Source organism: Emys orbicularis, chromosome 7, assembly GCF_028017835.1.
Source record: "Emys orbicularis isolate rEmyOrb1 chromosome 7, rEmyOrb1.hap1, whole genome shotgun sequence".
In the NCBI taxonomy this organism is placed as follows: domain Eukaryota; kingdom Metazoa; phylum Chordata; order Testudines; family Emydidae; genus Emys; species Emys orbicularis.
In genome coordinates, this window is record NC_088689.1 from 40,185,307 (window position 1) to 40,198,565 (window position 13,259).

At 38.3% G+C, this 13,259-nt stretch overlaps 1 long non-coding RNA gene across 2 annotated transcripts in view; it reads right to left on the minus strand.

The window, feature by feature from the left end:
- Nucleotides 1–11,142, minus strand: part of LOC135881197 (uncharacterized) — a 278,680-nt gene extending 267,538 nt beyond the window's left edge. For both annotated transcript variants that reach the window (XR_010561535.1, XR_010561536.1), the window contains exon 1: nt 11,002–11,142. This is a non-coding gene — a long non-coding RNA (uncharacterized LOC135881197). The remainder of the gene's footprint in view (nt 1–11,001) is intronic.
- Between the last annotated feature and the right edge of the window lie 2,117 nt (nt 11,143–13,259).

Here is a 13,259-nt window from a genome sequence, read left to right on the forward strand (position 1 = left end):
ACAAAGGAGAGCTCACTGAGCATTCTCTCCCATCTTGTGCCCCCCCAGTTACCAGACAATCCACCCCAAAAAAAAAGAAAAGATAGCACACACACAACAGTGAATTCAGTTTTTCATTAAGCACCAAGATTCATATAAAAGTCAGTTCTTGGTTTTCCAAAACCAATCATCATTTTTAGTAACAACTTTAAAGGAGAAATTAGACCAATGAACTATTGTCAGTTTGTCCCCATCACCAATCTCCTAAACCATCTAGTCCCCACCAGCAGTAACCTATATGACAGGTTTCAATTTTAATTTTGGAAGTTACCAAGATACAGATCTTACAGCGATCTTGAAAAACTTAATACTATGACCATCTACCATAATAGCCTAAGGAAGAAAGGAGGTCACAAAAGCAGGAAGATGTCTGAATGACAGCTCTTATGCAGCTTTATCTTACTGTGAACTGAAGGCACCTTTCATGCCAAAGCCAATGCTTCAGAAATTATCCAAGCTAATGCTGTTTTTGCAGATAATACATAAAGAACACAATTCTACAAGCACAGATGGTAAACCCATAACTTAAAATTTAAAAAATAGTTTTGTTTTGTTTTATTACCTAAGGTTTAAATTAAGGCAATAATGTCCAAAGGAATTCCAGACTTAATAAACTCCCCTACTGTTTCACAGCCACACCACTTCCAGACAGTCACAGATACAAAACATGAAAACTCTGATGCAAGAGGATCTTAATACCAGCTGTAGATCACTTAGTCAGCTAATCAGCTTCTGACCGAAATCATTCTTAACTGAAGCAAAACAACTAATACAAATCCAAGCTACTGTCATGACTAATTAGAATGTAAAAAGGTTACACAATATTATTGGATCACAAAATATAGAGTAGTAAACAGACATCCCTTTGCTAGTGTAATGATATTTCTCAGCCATTCTTAAAGAGGAAATTAAAGATCAAAATGCAGTCATCACAAAGCAACACTTCTTTTATACTACAACAAAAATAAAAGGTTTTGTGATATCACACTTTTTAAATATAAACAGTTAGCACTTGGTGTATTTTGAAATAAGAAAGTAAAATGAGGTGGGGGATATTGTTTTAGAGAAAATGTCATTTTGGCTTGGACTCCCCAATAAAATTTTTCAATCGGTGCCATTAGAGTCAATTCCTTCCATTTTTCTGAATAAAGGTGACAGAAACCCCAACTTAAAATATGTCACCAGGTTTAGGGGAAAGAACAGTTCAACCCTACAGCCTGTTATTGATAATGGCTCTCATTCTGCACCATTTAAGTCAATAGGAGCATTGCTGTGGATTTAGGATCTGGCCTATACCTAGCAGCATATAACACACTGCACACAAAGTCTTCGTACATTCTAAGCATAGCTGATATGACAGAGCAAAAATCAGAATATTTACAATGAATGACGAGAAGAGGAGGTAGGATCATTGTACCTGGAACCCATCATGAAACAGGTGAGTGAGTTTTTTTGAAAGCAGAAAATGAGGGCATTGTGTACAAGATGACAGGAATAAGCCAAGGAGAGATTGATGGTTGTATGGAACGGAGAACAGAAGGAGAAATAGAAAGATGGAGAGGAGGCATGGTAGAGGTAGAGAGAGCTTTGGAGATTCAGAAAAGAGCTGTTCCTTTTGTGAGAGATTGGAAACTACCAAAGGGTCTCAAGAAGTGGGAAACAGTTGTATGATACTGTGATTGCATAAGCCTGGAAATGCCTTACTTACAAACAGGGGGCCAGCCATCACAAAATATAAGAAGGCCTTGCAAGAGAAAGTGCTGGATGGACTTTTTTCCAGCCAGAAGCACTGACAAATCTTGGACTCATAGGAAGGATGAGATCAGGCTAGGAGAGGACACATCTCAGGATTTTTATTTCAGTAATGTGCAACTGTCAAGTACTTTTAAGAGTAAATTGCCTGTGGTTAACAAATTCCTTTGCTGAGCCTATGTTCCTTCCTAGCCTGCCACATTATCCTCAAACAGGATCAGGTAGAAGCTGAGAGTTGCCATTGTCTAGGGGGAGTTCTGGGCACACGTGTGTAAGCAACCAGAGGTTTTGGAAAGCTCAAGCACTGATTTCAGGTTTTAGGGTGCCTGGGCATTGGCATTCCACATCCCAAAGGAAGGACATCAGATAAATGACCTGAGTCTGGGAGTGTGTCCTATGTACCCAGAGCTAGAAAGAGTAACTAGCTTATACCCACACTCAGTTGATGTGGAAGCTTGTGAGACCCAGAAATTGGGTCCACTTTGTTGTGTACTTAAAGTTAACAATGTTCTGAGATTGTCAAATTGCAGGCTCAAATGGAATTATTTAATCAAAAGATTAACCATGTGAGATTAGTACAGCATTATCCAGAATACAGAAAGAATAGATGTATTACCACTCATGGTGTAAGGAAAAGAGCTAGCCTCTGTGTCTTTCTCCTCTATAACTGGTGGGATGGTGACAGTTGGCAATCCCTACATAATTCCCCAAAGCTCTATCTTTTTATAGGTCTTTTATGAGGCAAAGAAACCCCTTTTTGGAGGGAAAAATACTTTCCCATGGCTAAAAATTTACCTTGTATTTCGTTTTTCTAATAACCAATGGAATTTCTTCAGTTTACCCAATTGATGAGGAAGCGCTAATCCTGTCATCATTCCTGACAGCTGTGATAACCAGCAATTTTTATGGAGTTAAAAGCATTGCAGAAAGCATTTGCAACAACAAGTACCTCTTATCAATCACCCAGTCTTGTTTATACTATACTTCTGTAAACGCTTTATCAGTTTGAGGGGTCTTTTTCCTACACATCTATTTTCCTCACAAGATAATTAGATACAGCCCAGCACTCAATCATATGAAATTCCTGAATACTCACTCACGGCCTTAAAATTCAAACAAACTCTCTACTAATACCATAAGAATTTGGGGAGAATAGTTAATATATGAATGAATTTAATATTAAACAGGAGTAAAAGGTTAATGTTTACTAACAGGTACTAACAACTTGAAACAGACAAGTGACCATGCGGTGGTACTGGGCCAAACATTGTAATAATGATCAGGAAATGGGATGCTTGCCTAGGTCACAAAATCACTATACCGTTTGGCAAAACTCTGAGTAATTAGTAGTTGCCCATAAAAGACTGACTGGTGTTTCAGGTAAGGATTTCAGTGCATTGGCAGAGATGTGTAAGAGAAGCTTGCATAGCTCATTCTTGCACTCTGTCTGGTTTGAGCTAGTACTGATAGCGTCTCCCATCCATCGACAGTAAATTCATATTTTCTTTTTTACAATGCTGAGCCTACGTCTACCTGTTTGCTGCATTCTAAATGGTTTATTTAGTTTATACAGACAGTACAAAATAAAATGTGAACACGTTCATTCTGTCTGGTCTCTATCGCCCCCTGCACAAACAGAATGATTGCACAAAGAGGAGAGTTTGCCCATGTAGAAACCTAGGAGAAGATTAATCAAATCACAAAGAATATCCAAGACAAGAAGTATTCATTCACCCAAGCAAAGAAGTAGAGCAACAAATTTTTCACATGACCACAAGGTGATTCAATTAAGACAGCTGCCTACTATGATAGATAAAGACTTAAATATCTCCATGGTCCCATATTCAAGCTGAGGAGCTGCCAAAGAAATTTGAGAGAGGCTTAGGAAATGGATTTAAAGCAGCAGCAAGGTGACTCGCAATTTTACCACCTGAAATCGGATTGATTCATACTGAGGATGTCTTGCTGTACAACTTAAAAAGATAGAAATATCACAGGTCTTATATAAGCTCATCTAATAGACATCAGTGCATTATAACTTAATCTATATTTTTCAAGAATTTATGGTAATATGAAACTTTGAAATTAAAATTCCTGAGAAATAACAACCTGAAAATAATGCTTTAGCATGTGGACTACAATTTAATAAAGACTTGTCTCCTTTACAAAACTTGTACCAATGTTTTCACAAGGAGTTGATAATTATGGCTCACTTTTAAAAAAAATCTGTGTAGAAAGATATTGTTCTGGAAGCCTGATGTGAATAATGAAATAATCATATGATAGCTGTCTGCAAGAGAGAGGAAGATCTCTTATAGCTTAATGTTTAGGTGCTTATCATTATCCCTTCAGCTTCCACATCATCCAACAGCCTTTTGTTCTAGTATGTACAGCAGAATAGATGAAGTAGAAATCCATCTAGAGAGATAGAGTCTTCGATGTTTGCCAGTGTGATATTTCTCTTTCACCATTTTAGTCAAAATATTCAGGGCTTTTATGTAGAGCATTCAGTAGTGAAATGCTCCTCTATTTGTGAGGTTTCATTTAAAGTAGCCTTACTTACTGTGAAAGTACTTGATATTTACATATAGACTAATAATTGATGGCCCCAGAGAAAATAATCAAGCTATATTTCACTTGAGTTTTCTGCTGACTTCATAAATCATGAGAACACATTGAGTGGTTTATTACTGGCAAACCACCGAGAAGAAATTTAGATTTGTATAGTATTTATTCAAGAGTCATCTGTTCTTTTTTTCAAAAAGGACTATTAAAAGGGAACTTATAAATACAAGAGAGGACCATAGATGGGTGTGTGTGCACACATGTGGGATAGTCAACAAATGAAATCAACTCATCTATTTGCCAGGGCTGCCCAGAGGGGGGGGGGCAAGTGGGGCAATTTGCCCCGGGCCCCACAGGGGCCCCCACGAGAATATTGTATTCTATAGTATTGCAACTTTTTTTTTTTTTATGGACGGGGCCCCCAAAATTGCTTTGCCCCAGGCCCCTTGAATCCTCTGGGCAGCCCTGCTATTTGCCTAGTTTTACAACTGGCTACATAAAAAGCACTAGCGAAATCAGTACAAACTAAATTTTCACACAGACAATGACTTGTTTATACTGCTCTATTTCCTATCCTCTGAAATGCAAGTACAATATTTCAATTTCAATTGATTTTATAATTATATGGTAAAAATGAGAAAGTAAGTAATTGTTTAGTAATAGTGTGCTGTGACATTTTTGTATTTTTATGTCCGATTTTATAAGCAAGTAGTTTTTAAGTGAGGTGAAACTTGGGTACGCAAGACAAATCAAACTCCTGAATGGGGTACAGTAGTCTGGAAAGGTTGAGAACCACTGCACTAATATACTACACCATACACCCACAACCCATACACTCCCACCCAGACACCCCATGGTCCTGGCTGTCTGGATTCCTTCAGCAAAAGATGCAAGTGAAATAACAGCATCCTTCTCCTTCACTGCACCAACGAGGATAGTATTTGGCTTACAGGATGCAGAAAGATGATAATCTAGTAACCTGTATCTAGAGTTTACAAATTGCACCTGCAGTTCTCCTATAATCACTTGTGGTGGGATCAACTTCAGGTAAAAATGATAAATTTTAAGCTCTTTCGCTTTAAATTTAAGCCACATGCCAAAATGCATAATTCTATGCAGTGTCTGTCCTTGCCTACTCACTTAACCTCATTAGTAAGACAAGAATATAAAAGTAAATTTTACCATTGAAATATTAGATCCTAATTAAGCAAGCCTTTTCTTTCTTAAGGGGAGATCAAAGAAAGGAGAAAATGGAAAGGAGAGAGAAAGAGAGAGAGATACCTCACTTATACATTGTGTCCAGTGTCCATTAAATCTTGACTGTGGCACAGATTCTAATACTGTATGACCCCATCATCTTTTCTGTTCACAATATTTATTGCTTCTAACAATTCCATATGGTCAGTTCTTACAAATTTACTAAAACTACAAGTTTACCCTATCCAATGGTACACTATTGCTAGTGCATAAACAAACAATACCACTGTTAGTACACTGTTATTAATAACCCTTTTAAGTTTAACTAAGCTATAGTAGCTAATCAAATAAAACAAAGCTAGCATGACTAACTGTCCTAGTTTCTTAGATGCTTGCAGTGTTGTTGCAGCCGTGTTGGTCCCAGGATGTTAGAGAGACAAGGTGGTAGAGAGACAAAATATCTTTTGTTGGACCAACTTCTGTTGGTGAAAGAGACATGTATTTGAGCTACACAGACCTGAAGAAGAGCTCTGAATAGCTCGAAAGCTTGTCCCTTTCACCAACAGAACATGGCCCAATAAAAAAATATTACTTCATGCATCATGCACCTTCTGTCTCTCTAGTTTCCTAGAGACTACCCAAATTCCCCTTTAATCCTCCCCCAAACCTACCAAACCCTCCCAAAGACCATCTAAGTTCTACAAATTGGGTGGAGGGAGCAGGGGGAAACCTTCCCCAGCACAATGTTACATATTTTATTTTTTGTGTGCCACCTGTCTTCAGTATCTACCAAGTCATTCTGCCACCAACAGTGGGAGCCAAAGAGAAATGAGAACTAGAAAATGCTTTAATGCTCAGCCAAAGTGAGAGGATTTGAGCCAAATCACCAAGCTAATGATCACTGATGAATCTAGCCAAGGAGTTCAAGGCAGCACTTTGATAACTTGACAGATGTTAGGGTTTTCTGAAGTCTGAATTATGTTCACGCAGAATAAATCATTCCTACATGACATGCCTTCTACTCAGCCATGTCACAGAATGAAGGAGTCATTGCAGGGCATGCACTGCAGCTGAATTATATAGTTCAGCTGCAGAGAATAACTGAAGGAAAAACAACTGAAAAGAAGGTAAGCAGCAAAAGAAAAAAAGGCTAACAGGAAGAAGAAGATTGAGGCGAGGGGGGGAACCTTCAAAATAACTGAAAATATTTGGATGCATACATGCCAAAAATGCACATCTAATGTTCACACTCAGTTACCTTGACTAGTGTAGAAAATGGCATCTGCCTTCACAAATGGCAATATAATTGCCTAACAGTCAGATTGCATGTGAAAATGCTCAATTCACAGGTGCCATTATATTAATCACAGGCAAATTAGAAATGGCCTTGCATCCACAGCTGCATATATGCCATTTTGAAAACCTCTTTTCCTCAGATTCAGCTATTCGGTAAAAAAAGGACATGATCAAAAAAAAAAAGGAAAGAAAATAGCATAAGACAATGGTAGAGCTGAATCCACCCATCTTGGGTCTCTCCTATCTTGATACCAACACTGCAAATAACATAGCAGTTAGTCACAGAAGTACCTATTACGTTATCCCAACAGTTTGTTGTTCATCTTATTCTACCAATGTAGCCATCCTGCATGCCTGTGAATCCCAGCTGCTGCTGCTCATTTAAATTAAAAAGGATTTTTGCTGAACTATTTTTTAATAATTCTTTTATTCTAGTTGTGCTCCTTTATTAAGATTTCTGTAGAATATCAAAAATAATGGCCCATTTCTGTCAAGAAGGCACAGGGAGGAAATAAATATTTCTCTTTGCAATTTTTTAGTTGACTATACATAGGAAAATAGTGCAGTTCTGCCCCCTGAAGCAATCACAGATGCTTTGAACTTTTTACACAAACATACAAAAAAATCATTCACTTATAAAAACTGAAGTGTTCATCCCATGTCTCCAAAAAGAGAAGGAGATAAAACCTCCACAGTTCTGAGATTCACTTTCTGCTTGCCTCGGTCACAGTTCCTAGGCTGCTGACAGGTGCCTCCTACTGGATGGACACTGAAAAATCCATCTGCCCAAGTAGAGGTCTCTGTGACACAACTAGTGTTTAGCAGTACTGTTGTATTGATGGGGCTCTTGGCTCTCACTCTCTTAGGCCCTTTTGTATGTTCTCAGATTCCCTAACCTAGAAAGGGGTAAAGAGTAATGGTACCAGCTACCTAATCCGTTCTCCTCAAGGCCTGCCGAACCTATCTTACCAAGCATAGGAGGAGCTAGTCAATGGCCTTCCTGAGGGCAGTTCCCCTGACAGCTTCCAGGAGTCTCCTTCAGGAACTGTAGGCCCACCACCTGCTCTCTCCCAGCTGCCCAGCAACTGCTGCAAACATCCTGCTTTTAAGCCCTTATTCCATTTTTAACATGATTGCCAGGCATGACAGCCTTATGTTGTATTTACTGCTAGTCTACAAATTAATAGTAGTTGTGATGATAATCATTCACTTTGCCTTCTGAACTGGAGGCAGCACAGTCTGGGAAGGGTGGGTATCCCAGTCCATGAAGAGGAGCAAGTTTGCCTTGCTATTAACCATCCTGAAGACTAGTGATGTTGGGAATAGGGTTAGCTGCATGCCTAAAACTTCCAGCCACTAACCTCAGAAGACTTCAGAGGCCCCCCAGACACATGGCTCCTAGAGAAAAGGGAGCAGATTTCTTGGAGAAAGAGACTCTTGATTTATTATTTCATGTTGAAACCATGTGAAGCTAAGCTGGGTTTAATTCTATAAATCCTACATGCCATCATCAGCAGTTTTGTCTTTAGGGTTTTCAAGTTTTATCAGTTAACGCCCATGAACTGAACCAATAAATATTAGCCATAGTCCAGAATTCCAAACCACTAGGTTCTGTGCATAGAGTATCACATATCAACGTATCAATTTCTACAAAGGTTCTTTAGCATTCATCTTGGTGTTAATTACACCCAAAAGAAATGTATATAACTATCCTCAGACTTTTACCTAAAAATTATTCAACCACTGAATCAAAACACAGATTTTCAGGTAGGGTGGCTTAGTTTGACTTTATTTGATACTCAAAATATAAAATCTACTCTTTTTTTAAAATGCCATTTTACAGTTGTAATTCTTTGCACTTAAAAGCACATTTGTCAAGGATCTCAGAATGATTCACAGTTCTTAGCATGATTATTGATAAGCATTTATATAGAAACATAAGATATACATGATGCTTTACAAATAGACAACATATCAGTAAAATGCTAGTCCCTGGCCCAAGGTAAACAAACATTGTAACATCCTTTGTACACCTCTTACACACATGGCTAAATGGAGACACAAAGGCTTACGTGACTTGCTCAGGGTGAGTGAGAGGCAGGCAGGACACAGAACCTAGAAGTCCGGACAACCAGTCCCCTCTTCTAACCATCAGAAAATCTCTCAATGTTATATGGATGACTATAACAAAACTATTATCGGACTATCTCCAGGGGCTGCAACCAAGTACATCACACAAAAAATGCAATGCCATATGGCCAGAAAACTGTAACTAATTTACAAATCATGATTTTGTAAAATAATTATTTCAGCTATATTGTTGCATTGTTATTCCTTTACTCCCTGACATCCCTCAAAATAATTATGAATTTTTCTTCCAGTTTTCATCTGATCAGGTTAAACAAAGCAAGACAGATTACTCCAGAGACCTAGGCTATTTATCATCAGTATTTTAACAGTCTGAACACTATTATCTGCATTAGCTTAGCCAAAATGTAATAAAAAAAAAACACTTAACCAAAAACAGTTTTAAAAACTTCCCTTAAAGATACTGAGCAAAACCAGAAATTGTTACAGGATTCAGTACACCAGTTCTTCTTCTAAAAGCATTCCCAATAATAGTAAAATTAATCTTCTTTCAATACATTTCCTCTTCTGAGTCTTTACAAAATATTAACTGCATTATGATAAAAGAAGGCCTTTTTATCTTTGGCAAGGTAGCAAAGTACCTTCAAAATTAATTATACTCTGTTGCTAAACTTAACATATATCTGCAGCATTTTTATTTATTTTACAACCTTATTTTTTCCCACACTGCCATTTAAAGAGAGCAGGGTTGAGGGGAAACTTTGGGAAATACACAGGAGATGTTCTTCAGGGAAGGGAATGCACCTGGTTTCCCAAGGTTGAGGGTATTGGAATCTAGCTTAATTTGTACCATCAGTACCAACTGATTACCTATGCTTTAATGATAAGCCTCCTGGAGCAGTACTATCCTGCTATAAAAGATTAGGGCCCTGGATATATGCCAGGGGGCAGGGAAGGTAATGAAATAGAATAATAGTGTATGTAATGAAGTCAATAATGTTTTACATAAAAGGAAAGGCTGAAAGGGCTGGAATCCATAATATGTGGAATAGTTAAGTATTTATACAAGGAGCTCAACTTAATTTGGTTTAAAACTAGAGATATGCAAGGGCAAATACTCCCATAGCAAATAAAAACATTTGAGACCAAGTGATCTCAGATGTGACAGCCCATCTTACAAGCACTCCTTCAGCTTCAGAGTTCCCAACTCCCAAGCACATCATTGCTACAGTTCCTAGACAAATTTCAATTGCATACGAAGTGTCCCTGGCTCTCTAGAGATGCCACCATCACAGTCAGGGTCCAAAAACAGAGCAACATCATCTCAGACCTGGGTGCAAACAGAGTATATTGTTCTCTGAGAGCAAGGGATTCTCTCTCTGGTATAAAGCCTTCCTGTTAAAAAGATGGATTTCTTAATGAGACCCCAGTAGTCAGTCCCTCCCTCCCAGGGCTTACAGTTTGTAAAACCACTTCAGGGTACTAAAGGTATTTTCCTTCCCCTTTCTATTAAGCCTATTAACTCCTCCTCCACTTACCAGGTAAGAATATAAACACCCCATCATATAAGGGAATAATGGAAACTTTAAATACAGCCTGAAGTCAAGTTTAGGCAAATGAGTTAATGGGGGGGGAAATGATCTTCAAATGTACTATTTAAATGTATTCATCTGGATTTTTAAAGTCTGCCTCTATCAAAACTGGTCCCAATAAGGTCCTGGTGCCCATATGCATGAGTAAGGGTCAGCAGCTTCAGGACTTTCTTTTCTTTTCTTTTCTTTTTTTTTAAAGTATTTCAGTTTTTTAATATACCAAAAACCAATGGGGATTCTGGCCACTAAAGAACAACAATGTGATACTGAAAGAGCAGTATTTAGGCATGATTCCTATTGATATCAAAACCACAGAAAATGGGATTACACAAAGTTTTACAGAAAAATTAAAAGGCATCATCTTCATCAGAACTAGAATTAGAAAGTTGTCACCATCATTAACATCAGACAGAGCCATTAAACCTTAACTTTGTTTACAACAAATTTTTAGAATGAAGTACGGTCTGTTTACCTTGAATTCTAGGACTGCTGGGGAACTGGAAGGATCGCTGATAGACTGAGTGGGAGCACCAGCTGGGTTTGTGGTACTAACTAGATTTAACTAAACCTTTAACTGAATTGCTTTACTCTTCTTCTGGGCTCTCTTACTGCTCACTCCTTATCAGACTCTGCTGTATACAGCTTCTATGAGTCATAAGAAATGCAGTCATCATAAGCCTAAAAAAGCCTGGGGACACAGCCCTGCTGTGAGTAGGATATGCATTTGTGTATTGAGGAAGCTCAGATAAATGACATTTGGATAACTGTGCTTGCACTATAGACTGACTAAATGAAAGGTGTGGCTCGAGCCCTTGCCAGTAGCTACTACTATAGGAAGGGTACAACAAATTGTCTATTGTAATTTTTTCTCACATACACACACACACTCATTCAGTTTGGGGTGGAAATTTCCATATTTGGTCCCTGTTCAAAGATGAAATTTTGAGCAAAATCCCTTGCAATAATTTGAGTTACAAGACTAACAAAAATAAATTTTCCTAACAGTAAAAATACTTTCTTTTTTGGAGTAAGTGTTTGCATTTGAAAGTGAGGGAATGTGAGCAAGTAGCATATCTGCCATGTTCCAAAATGACAGATGTGTACATTCAAAACTCACCCTTTTCTTAAGACCTAGCTTTAATGAGCTACCACACAGTCCTAACAGAACAGCCATCAAACCTGTTTTGCAAATTTAACTGTTCCCCCCTGAGATTAGCATAGACTAAAGACATATGATTAGAGGCCTATTCCTATAGTCAGTGTGAGTTAACAAGCTGCACCTGCCACAGTGAGTCAGCAAAACTCAGCTCCCTCCACGGTTCCAGCTCCTGCTAACCCACTTTATCAGTGTACCCAGGCACTCCATTAGAGAATAATGTAAGGGAATAAGTTAAACAGCTGGACTTTTAAATAAGACCCTTGATTTATAATAGATTATAATGATTAAAACAGGCTTTGGGAGATATGAAAAAATTAGGCTGTGAAACAAAGATTATGAAGATTTGAAAATACACCCATCAAGAGAGGAAATCAGAACAGAACTAGACCACCTCAAACACAATATCTAGGCAGTTCCACAGAATAAATCATATAAAGTTAACCCCAGCTCAAACTAGGTAGCACCTCAAATTCCACCTCATTCCATTTTTAAAGTTATGAATGTTTAAACTAATGAACTAATTTTCTTCAAAGATAGCTTGTTTAGCAGAATACATTCAGACTTAAAAGTCAAGACAAGTCTGAACACAGAATAATTCTGAGCAGCTTTAAGGCAGTTTTGCACTTTCCATATGCATTTGACCCCCTTTATAAGGGGCCTCAGGAGATTCTCTGAACATATTCCCAATAGGCTACTGCACCAGCCCAGAATAGCCAGAGAAAACAGAGTGCTCTAATCACACCTCTTTTTTCTTCCCCTTCTTGAGCATGTCCCTGTTCTCGGGGGTGCATAAGGGTGATTCCTCCAGGCCTGAGCAGTCTGGAGAAGATATACATCCCTATACTTGGGAAATTCCAAGGGTGAGTTAAGTAGGCTGTAGAGTTATTATACATTGACTAAGCCAACACAGAGGGTCAACCACAAAGCCCAAAACTGGGGCCTGTATGTATTGTACCATAACTTACATGAGAAATTCCATTTTGTATTATAATGTATTTCTTGACAAACCATTTATAGTGTTATAAAGCACGGGTTCTCACAGCAAATTTTTTGGTGGCCTCAGAGTGCGGCCACCACCTCTTGCTGGTGGCCGCACTGACACTTCTTCTGAAAATTATTTATTTTTCCTAAAGTTAGTAAAATAATATGCACATGTATACATCCAAATCACTGTAATTTATTTATGTAAGGTTTAGGTGTGTTGTTTTGTTTTGCAGACTCAATAATAAATATAATGCACAGTTATCTCTATTCTTTATTGGACCTAACAGAATAGAAACACAAATAAGGTGCTTTGCACATTCTTGTCTTTTTTATTATTAGTTCTTTTGCTTTTTTTGTAAAAGTGGTTGTCTGTATAACAATTCTGAAGTACATTTAAAAATACTTCGACATAATAAAAGTTCAAATAATAATGAAAAACATATCTGGGTGGCTTGGGTCTGGAGAAGGGAGGCACGGCTGTGGCTGGCCCGGGGCTCCTCCGGGCAGGTGGCGGGACTCAGGGGCATCGGCTGGCCCAGAGCTCCTCTGGATGAGGGGCGCTCTGGGCTTCGGCCAGCCCGGGGCTC